The sequence below is a fragment of the Garra rufa genome, chromosome 6 (genome assembly GCF_049309525.1).
Source record: "Garra rufa chromosome 6, GarRuf1.0, whole genome shotgun sequence".
NCBI lineage: Eukaryota > Metazoa > Chordata > Actinopteri > Cypriniformes > Cyprinidae > Garra > Garra rufa.
In genome coordinates, this window is record NC_133366.1 from 24,456,604 (window position 1) to 24,467,917 (window position 11,314).

Sequence of the window (11,314 nt, forward strand, 5' to 3'; positions counted from 1 at the left end):
GAATAGAATAGAATAGAATAGAATAGAATAGAATAGAATAGAATAGAATAGAATAGAATTAATATAATATTTTTAATATTTACCTATAAACATTTCAGTCATGACATCTAGAATTCATTTAGCTATTTATGGGTTAAACAGAAGCATATAATATTTGTTCAAGGTAGAGAGGTGCTCTGCATGAGGATGCCAGGGTTCTGTGACACATTTGGTAATTACAGCACAGAATCTGAGGGGCTTACAGTGGAGTGGAGCCAGGAGAATAGTCAATGAAACAATGGAACAGCACAAACAAACCTGTTTCTCCAAACAGAGAAGGTAAAAGGGGAGAGTGGCAGAGACAGAGGTAGAGAGATAGAACCCCCATAGGATATGTCTGTGCCAGAGTAAACAAAACATACACGCTGGTCTCCCATCGCTAGAAAACAAATTAAATGTCGGGTAAAGTCTCCCTAGACTGGAAAAGGTATGTTCCATCTGGCTCTGGGAGAAGAACGAAAAAGGCTTTGATTAACATGACATACCCTGACCTAAGACAAAGAACCAGAAAAAGACATTGTGGTAAGTACTAATAGGAGGGGTATGTGACCCGGGATATTATAGCATGAATTATTGATTTGATCAGAGGTATGTACCAGCCTCTTACTGCATGGAGAAAAAAAAAACAGAAACCCCAAGTGGTGTTTACTGGTAAGATGAACTCGCTTTCTTTGACATCACTGGCACCTGTGTAAGAGCAGAACTAATATGAAGATGTGCGCTGCAACTCCACTGGGAAATCATTTTATGGGCTATAGGTCATTTTACACACCCTCAAAAAAACACTCTGAGGGCTGACTCTGGTTCCTCCAACACAAAACTTCTACTCGAGTACAACTCAAGACTAAGACTGGTACTTATAGATGGCCTCAGAAATAGGGCAGTGATCAAGCATCCATCATACTGCTCTTTATCACGAAATTGATTTAATAATAGTAGCTCTACTATTAGAATCTCTTCTGGGCTGTGAGATCACACTTGGTTGCTTCATTCAAATTGCTTCTAGCCTTTTGACTGGTTTTAATGTCTTGGAAATATTCTCTATAGTGTTCACAAAAATGAAAAGAGGGCAAAATTGAATTATTAAGACCCGTGTCAATAATTACCCTTTAAGAAACTCTGAATAGATTCTGGATCACTAATGCCGTCTCAATGGCCTGTTTTGATTAAATTTCCATTATAACAAACTTCTTTTTTTCACACCGAATTGCGCGGTTGGATTAACCTGATATAACTATTGTTTGCTTAGGCATGGTTGGAGTTCATTCAGAGGAGTTTTATAAGAATTTCTATTTTAAAGTATTAGTTCACTTTCAGAACAAAAATGTACATATAATGTACTCACCCCCTTGTCATCCAAGATGTCCATGTCTTTCTTTCTTTAGTCGTAAAGCAATGTTTTTTGAGGAAAACATTTTAGGATTTCTCTCCATATAATGGATAGCTATGGTGCCTCCAAATTTGAACTTCCAAAATGCAGTTTAAATGCCACTTTAAAGAGCTCTAAATGACCCCAGTCTTATCTAGCAAAACGATTGGTTATTTTCTAAAATAATTGACAACGCAAATGCATGTCTTGGTCTAGTTCTGCGTGAACTGTGTGTATTCCTGTTTATGACAGCAAGAGTATGTCGAAAAACTTCCATCTCATTTTCTCCTCCAACTTTGAAATTGTCCTACATCGCTGTTTTACCTTTTTTTGTAAAAGGCGTTTGACCTTTGCATATTCACTTTGTGAACACTGGGTCGGTACTTCTGCAGCGATGTAGGACATACCCTAACTGTCATGAACCAGAATACACAGAGTTCACGCAGAGCTAGACAAGACGAGTGTATGAGGTTAAAAAGTAAATAGATTGTAAATTTTTTTTTAGAAAATAACCGATCTTCTTTCTTGGCTGGAATCGTTTAGAGCCCTTTGAAGTAGGGATGCTCATTTCGGTTAATTTCCCTGACCAACAACCGTTGCTCGTTATCCGAACATTAACCGTTAACTGTCAAATTAGAATAATACATTCGTTTAAAATCAAAAAAGAATGCACAAGTATCTGTGATGATACATAAAAAATACAAGCACATGTTTTATTTTTATGTGCAAACAGTTACAATTCACATATACTCAAATTTTCACGCATCAGCTGCGCTTCCGAGAACAGAGAAAATCTTAATGAGATAAAAAAAGAATAATATAAATAGGCCTACACTAAATATGTATATATTAAATAACTACCTAATTAAGATGACAAAACTAAAACACACCGAATCCTTCTAGGCGCTTTGAAGAACGGTACCTGTCTTATTCTTCTCGTTGGACATAAAAATAATATAGCAGACCAGCCTATACCTCAGTGTACCTAGTTTTTAACATGTCAACATGCTGTACGGATAGACTGGAACGCTGTCTGTTAACTCTTAGATCCGCGACAAAAACACATCACAAAAATCCTCTTAATTTGCGGTTCGGGTCTTTTCATCCACTGGTCATATGTGGAGAAACGTGTTTTCACAGCGTTCAATAGCCAATCACAGACATTTCTGTTGATTTGATTATGGCAGCGGCCAATCGGAGGCGGCTATCAATCCACTTACGATCCACCACTCAAAGTGCAGGTTTCAGTTTTGCTGATTTCTACACCTCCGCGAACTTTCTCATTAAAACAAAGGAAGTGTAGACATGATGTAAATAACAGATTAACTGTACAGTGTAAAGGTTATTTTATTACTTTTTATTAACTTTGTGAGATTGCGATGAACTACAGTAATGTATGAATGACAGCTTTCCAGTGATTGTAAGGGGAGCACGCACTTTTAGACTATAATTAATTCAGAATTTGAATACATTTATTCACGGATTCACTCTCTGATAACCCAATATCGCCATTGCCATCGTGTTGCATATAGGCTACTACATCAGTTACACAAACTAAGAGAAGGTAAAGCAGGTGTTTACTCAACAAAATATGTCTGAACAGCTGCACTGTGAGTAAACATTTTTTCTTTCACCATGCAGCAAACATAAAAAAATACATATATATATATATATATATATATATATATATATATATATATATATATATATATATATATATTAAAACAAAATTTAAACCGCTTAACTGATAGTAATAATCGGTTAAAATTCTTACTGTCGGGTAACGGTTAAACAGTCAATATGAGCATCCCTACTTTGAAGCTGCATTTAAACTGCATTTTGGAAGTTCAAACTCGGGGGCACCATAGAAGTCCATTATATGGAGAGAAATCCTGAAATGTTTTCCTCAAAAAACAATTTCTTTACGACTGAAGAAAGAAAGACATGAACATCTTGGATGACAAGAGGGTGAGTACATTATCTGTAATTTTTTTGTTCTGGAAGTGAACTACTCCTTTAATAACTGCGGTACATGCTTACCTTGCACATACTGCAAGGGAAATTGTGTATGAGGTACAAAGGTCACAGGGAAATATTACTTACCCCATTTATTGGGTAGGTCTTCCAGCTTAGTTCTCCCAGCACAGCGGTAGTGTCCAAGAGAACCACTATGAGAAAGACAAAAAAAGATGACAACTAGGGTCAACTACAAAAGTATCCAATACACAATAAATACATATCAAAAAACTATGGCCACACGAAAAAAATGAAAAACATTTATGCAGAACATTTAATAAAACAAAATAGTTGAATGTGAAAAATGTGAAAATGTGAATGAGGTCTGGGGTTGTTAAAAAAAGCTACGAGAATACTTTTTGTCCGCAAAGAAAACAAAACATAACAACTTTATTCAACAATATTTCCTTTTGTTTCGTGGTACTCTCATGAATGTGTGGTGAAGACTGACATGAAAGAGAAGAAATTGTTGAATAAAGTCATTATTTCTGTTTTATTTGCGCACATAAAGCTTTCTTGTAGCTTCATAAAATTACAGTTGAACCACTGATGATACATGGACTATTTTATCGATGTCCTTACTACCTTTCTGGGCCTTGAATGTGTCTATGTAGGGTCAGAAAACTCTTGAATGTCATCAAAAATATCTTAATTTCTATTCCAAAGATGAATGAAGGTCTCACATGTTTGGAACAACATGAGGGTGAGTAATTAATGACAGAATTTGAACTTTTGGGTGAACTATCCCTTTAAATCTCCAGTCAGCTTTCATAGTAAATTCATAGACTCTTTATATTTTACACAAAAGAAAGTTTAGAAAAAAATATTAGCAAATGACAGAATTTTAAGTGAAACCCAAAACCCAAAGTTGTTGACGCCGCTTGCAATTACATAAGGGTACAAAGAAATCAGACTGACAAGATTAAAGTACCAATAATGAGGCAACAAGACGTATTTGACATAAAAAAGTGAGCCTTTGAGAATCATTACAAATTCATAATTCTTACTTAGGGTACCACACAAAAAGGTTAAAGTTCAAAATATTCTGATCCCCCACGTGACATTTTCTATGGTGGTGCATCAAACTTGTCTGATGATGCTTAAAAGTCAAAACTATGGAAACCTGTTTCCGCCACTGAATAATGAGAAGGTGTGTCCAAACTTTTGGTCTGTACTGTATATTGTTCTGTTTATTAAAGTTTTTACTATACATTTGTGCAGTTTTCAGTGGGTTAGTGATATTTTTTAAATATATATAAATTAATAAATAAATATTTTTTAAATGGGTTTGTATACAAAAACAGTTTTTTATTTTTTAAATGTAAAATTCACTTTATAAAAGACCCACATTTCTAACTTTAATTCATGGGGATAACATGGATAATTTCACATGGTTTAGTGTACGATTTTTGCCCATCTTTTGGAAAATCCAGTTTTAAAAGTAAAAAAATAATAACTTTTACCAGTAGGTGGCTGCAGAGCTCCACTATTTGCTATTTGCTATTTGACCACCTGAAAGATATTTTTTCACAAGTTTTTTCAGTTGAATTCATATCTACAGTACAGACCAAAATTTTGGACACACCTTCTGAGAAGGTGTGTCCAAACTTTTGGTCTGTACTGTATGTTTTATTCGTGCACATAAAGAATTCTTGTAGCTTCATAAAATTACAGTTAAACCACTGATGTTACATGGACTATTTTATCAATGTCCTTGCTACCTTTCTGGGCCTTAAACGTGTGAGTTGCGCTGCTGTCTATGCAGGGTCAGAAAGCTCTTGAATTTCATCAAAAATATCTTAATTTGTATTCCTAAAATGAATGAAGGTCTCACATGTTTGGACCATACATTTTTGGGTGAACTATCCCTTTAAATCTCCAGTCAGCTATCACAGTAAATACATGGACTCTTTTGATTTTACACAAAATAAAGTTTTAAACGAAATATTAGCAAATGATATAATTTTCAGTGAAACCCAATCACAGCCTAGTTGTTGACACCACTTGGAATTACATAAGGATACAAAGAAATCAGACTTGCAAGATTAAAGTACCAATAATGAGGCAACAAGACTCTTAATGGATGCTGTGTGCTTGACATCATTAACAGAGACAAAAGACATTATAACAAAAGCCACAGCGGAAGAACACACAAATTAAACTCTCCACCACCAATCAGAAATGAACACACCACATTTAGTCTGTATGCTAATAAAATTTCCCCTTTGAAGCCCGTCACATCCACTGCCCCCAGCAGGTGATTCAGTACTCAAAATAAAAAGAGTCATTTGCTCACCCACATATGCCATTTTGAATGATGAATGTGCAATTTCCTTGTCTCTACACCAGGACTTAATTACAATGTCTATCAATAAAAGTGTGTCACAGGCATCATATACTCGTGTCACAAAGTCTGGGTATGTGCCATTCTCTCTTCTACTTAGCCATAATTCAGTGTTTAAAAAATGTGACAAAGAAGTAGTTCTGGTTGAATAAACTTTGACAGTAAGTACTGTATGACTCTCGATTTTGGCCTATGAAAGAGTGATCATTATTCTCACTCAGGAAAGCGGTCTGTTGTGTAAGACAGCTTTCTGAATATGTGTTGTAATACTGAGCTAATAATCAGCTTATCCATATATGTGTTGTCAAAGAGTTAACGTAATGATCCTCGATGAGTGCCTGTCTGTAGAGAGCCTGCAGACAGGCTGAGCACTACAGTTCGCCCTGATCAAATTTGCTTGACAATGCCTGATAATTCTGCCTGGAAGTGATGGATCTGTGTTACTAACACACCCAAACAGAAAAATGTGAATAAGAGGGTTAGGCACTTTGGACACTCATCCTAAATCACATTACACCTCTGTCTAGACCCAGTGTCTCTGTCTCGAGACATATTATCCCTAAATTTCCGCACTCACTTTCTCCCCAACAATGAAGGGAGATTAAACATGTCTGCAAGCATATTGGGACGGATTGATCAATTTGGAATGACTTTATTAAGAGATATTTACCAGATTAGGCCTAAGGCCAGTCTATGATGCACACTGAACTGGTTAAAGTTTGGTCTCGATTACTGAGTAGAAATCAAACAATGCAGGAGGGATCTTTCTCAAAACCACATATTTGACATTAAATAGTGAGCCTTTGAAAATCATTACAAATTCATAAATTATAATTAGGGTACCACACAGTTAAACTTTAACCCTTTCACACACTTTCAAAATATTCTGACTTTATCCATGGTGGTGCATCAAACGTGTCTGATGATGCTTAAAAGTCACAACTATGGAAGCCTGCTTCCACCACTGAATAAAAATAGAAAAATGTAATTGCAACGTTTTATCTCATAACTTTTTTTTCTTGCGAGTTTACATCTTACAGTTCACACTTTTTTTTGGAGAATTGTGTGGTACAAACTCGCAAATTTGACTTTTTTTTCTCAGAATTGTGAGACATAAACTTGCAATTCAGAGAAAATAAGGAACAATTCTGACTTTTTTTTCTCAGAATTGCAAGTTTATATTGTAATTCTGACTTAATAACAAGCAATTGCAAGTTAAGTCAGAATTGCAATTCTGAGAACATTTTTTTCCCTCAAAACTGGACTTTACAATTCGCATTTGCGAGAAATTAAGTCACAATTCTGACTTTTTTCTCAGAATTGCAAGTTTATACCTCAAAATTATGACTTTTTTTCAGAATTGTGAGTTTATATCATAATTCTGACTTGATAACATACAACTGCGAGTTTATAACTCACAATTCTAAAAAAAAAGTCAGAATTGTTCTCAATTCTGAGAACATATCAGTCTTTTTTTCCCTCATGATTGGACTTTAAAATTAAGTCACAATTCTTCATTTCTCAGAATTTCAGGTTTGTAACTCGCAATTAAGACTTTTTTTTTCTCAGAATAGTGAATTTATATTGTAATTCTGACTTGATAACTCACAATTGCGAGTTTATAACTGAACTATCTATAACTGTGAGAACAAAAGTAAAAATGTGAGATATAAACTCGCATTTGCGAGAAAAAAAGTCAGAATTAAGTACATTTTTATCTCGCAATTCTGACTTTATAACTCACAGATGCAAATTTATATCGCACAATTCTGAGAAAAAAGTCAGAATTGTGAGTTTATATCATGCAATTCTGACTTTATAACTTGCAATTGCGAGTTTATAACTCACAGTTAACAAAAAAAAGTCAGAATTGTGAGAACAAAAGTCAGAAATGTGAGATATAAACTCACATTTACAAGAAAAATGTCATAATTAAGTCCATTTTTATCTCGCAATTCTGACTTTATAACTCACATTTGTGTATTTACATCGCTCAATTCTGATAAAAAAGTCAGAATTGTGAGCTTTTATCTCGCAATTCTGAGAAAAAAAGACTTTAAAACTTGCAATTGAGAGTTTATATCCCACAATTAGGGGAAAAAAAGTCAGAGTTGTGCATCTGTATCACGCATTTCTCAGAAAAGAGTAAAAAAAAAGTGATTTATTCAGTGGCGGAAACGGGCTTAATACACAACAGTGCTGTATGACTGATGTTTCGTTTGATTTTAGTTTAGTTTTGATGCCTGATGTTTTCTTTTTATACAAAATATTCATAACCTTAACTAGCTTTTTTACTACACTTTTTATTGATCAATTGCATTTAATGATCATGAGTCTGTCAGATATACACACAAATTCATCCTCTTCTCCCCAATTAATAAATATTTAGATAAATAAATAAAAGTGAGTGGCTGGTGAACTGAAAGAGGAATAGAGTAAATTTCATATTGACCTTAAATAATGACCATAAATAAAACATAGCATCACATTATATTTGAAATAGTATTATTTTGATTAGTATTGGCACTTTGATAGATATCAGTGTGTATTTTTACAAATGACAAATGTTTTTTGCTGCTGTCTAAAATTTTAATGTCTGAAAACATGAAAATGTAGACAAAATTTGCAATAGAAAAAAAAAGCTGATGAATATTAATTATATATATTATAAATATTAATTATATATATATTATATATATAATTATATATATATTATTATTATTATTTTTTTTTTTTTTTTTTTTTTTTTTTTTTTAACAGGGACTTTGAAAAGGGACCTAGAGCATACGAGACTCCCCCACAGGGAATAGCTACAGTATTCGCAGTCACCATCATTTACAGGCATATTTGAATCCCTGCCACATCCCTCTCCACAGGAGCGGTCATATGATCCTGTAGGCAACTGCCATTAACCCACAGGCATATTTAGTACCTGGAATTCCTGTAGCACAACCACCATCTGAGCCTCAATGACAGACATGTTGATTACTAGTTCAAATGAAAATCCTAAACCTGCTCTACCCAGATTTGACAGTGATAAAGAGTCTGATTTTGCCTTGCTGAAAATGGCTCTACATTGTCTGTTATGGGGACAAGCTCATCTCACTCAGCAGTGACTGCAAACTAGCTCATTGTACATGCATGAGCCAACTCCACAACCGACAAACACTGAGAGTGAGAATCCATTCCAGGAAAGGGAGGAAAAACAAAATCAGTACAATCTTGAATCATACCAATACCCGTTTTTTCCACCAAAAAACTAATGCTGCATAAACTCCTTTAAGGCCAAAAATTAAAGGCTTTAATTGGTGATATACATGCAATTTTTAAATCAGTATTTTTTAAACAAGGGCCCGGGGCCCATTAGTGGACCTCAGCAAACTCCCAAGGGGTCTTTAGGATGACTCAAAAGTATTTACAATTATTTTTAATTATAATTATTTTCAAATGTATTTATAATTATAAAAAAATTGTAAAAATGCAAAAAAAATAATTATATTAAATTAAAAACTAAACTAATATATAAACTAAAAATATAATTTCCTCTCTCTATAATGATTGTTTTTATCTAAGAACAAAGAGCACTTGAAACTTCTGATATATATATATATATATGTATATATTTAAATATTTAAATGATTATTTTTTTCTTTTCTTTTCTTTTCTTTTCTTTTCTTTTCTTTTCTTTTCTTTTCTTTTCTTTTCTTTTCTTTTCTTTTCTTTTACTTTTCAAATGTGTCTTGCTTTCCAGGACAAATATTCTTAAAACACATTATGTAAGAAGCAAAATGTTAAATCTTGTTTTCTAAGAAAAAAAAAAGAGTGCTTTACCATTGAAAGTTTTTTTTTCTTACTCCATTACTCCATTTTTTATTTTTTATTTGCTTTAAGTGTAAACTCACCTATTTTTGAAAGAAAATTGAAATAAATAATTAATTAATTGAAATAAATTAATAAATACATTAATTAATTACAGTAATTTTGCTTCTCAATGAAATGTATCTTAATTTAAGAATGTTCAGATATTTGTACTGCAAAACTAGACAGAACACTGAGTAAGAAAATATCGATCAGTCTAGAATCATTAAGTTTCAATTAATTGTGGTTAATTAGTTTAATGTAGGGAAAGTCTGTTAATGAAAATAGTAAGGATAATGATAAGGATGAGAACCAGTGGTTTAGATATTACTGACAAGTGTCACTAATTCTGGCCACCATACAAAAAACTATGTAGAATTTATAGTGAATTCTTCACCCAAAACAATAAAGGTCAATGAGCAGCAAATGTCAATTGACAATGAAAAGATGTGGAAAACTTCAACTGACAACGGTACAACAGCTTGAAATTAAGACAGTATGGCAAATTCAAATTACCAGCTCTTAGAAGTAGATAATAGGGCTGGCAAGGGTAATGCTGCCAATGGCAAGGCGCATTCCAGATGGGACTATTATTGATGGTCTTATTAGAAAAAGCAGAGCGGGTTGCCTCGCTGCAACCGAATCTTTATAACTAGTGTTGACAAGATCCGCAAGCTTCATTTCAAACCAAATCAGCTGCTGAATGTTTGTTGTCTCTCTCCCTCCGCCTCAGCGTGGAGAGTGAGACATCAACTGAGACACATCAGAAGTGGCAGCTAGCGCCTATGTCTGTCTGTAAAAATCTGGAGTCCCTAAAGTAGGCCACATGGAAAGGAGGAAAAGATTTAAAAAAAGAAAAAAAAAAGGCAGATGGAGAAGAACCTTGAGTATCTGAGCTGCCTCCATAGCTTAGATGTTTCTTTGATGTGTCGTATCAGAAGATCTGGATCTTGTGTTTTTAAGCTGTTGATGACTGGATCCCAGTATAGAACATCCCATTAAGTGACACATTTAAATGTTAAATACAAATCTAAACCCATTCAGCATGAACACAGATTTAAGATATGCACGTAGTTGAGATTTCTTCCAGATCCACATGTAGATCTTTAGGATTACAAAAGACAGGCCTAAAAGATAAGTTTAATGCCATAAAGGCCTTCTGAAGCGTATCGACAGTTATCGAATACTATTTGGTTCTGGCAATTAAAAATTGGAACCCATTTTGAATAAGATAATATTATACAACAATAATATTCTAAAATGACTTTTAATTTTGTATCCTCAAAAGGAAATTTAGTGCAAAAAGCAGCAACATCAAACAGAGTGTGCAACGTTAGCTGAAATGTCATTCCTGTTGTGAGTCTCAGCTGGATGGCTTTCATGTTGATAGAGACAATGGCGTACTCAACCTACTGTGGCACTGATGTGAAAAGCATTCTGGGATATGAATAGATTGGGATGCTTGTCAATTTCTGCTTTGGGAGCAATGATGTCGTATCGATTGGTCATTGATCTTCAGTCAAGGTGGAATGAATCTAGATAGCATGGGGTAGCTACTGCCATTTGTCCTTAAATAATCACGGCCGTGAAGACTGATTCAAGCTATAAATCAAATCATTTTCGTATCCTGTACTGGCCAATACTGACAGGGTTACTAGAAACTAAAACCGTTTCTAAGAATGAAATAA

General features: G+C 34.0%; 1 protein-coding gene across 1 annotated transcript in view; it reads right to left on the reverse strand.

Annotated features, from left to right (window-relative positions):
* Positions 1-3,572, reverse strand: part of LOC141336891 (ephrin type-A receptor 6-like) — a 107,366-nt gene extending 103,794 nt beyond the window's left edge. Inside the window, exon 1 of the mRNA XM_073842609.1 lies at positions 3,512-3,572. The gene's annotated coding sequence lies outside the window, so the exon portion shown is untranslated. The remainder of the gene's footprint in view (positions 1-3,511) is intronic.
* Positions 3,573-11,314: the final 7,742 nt, after the last annotated feature.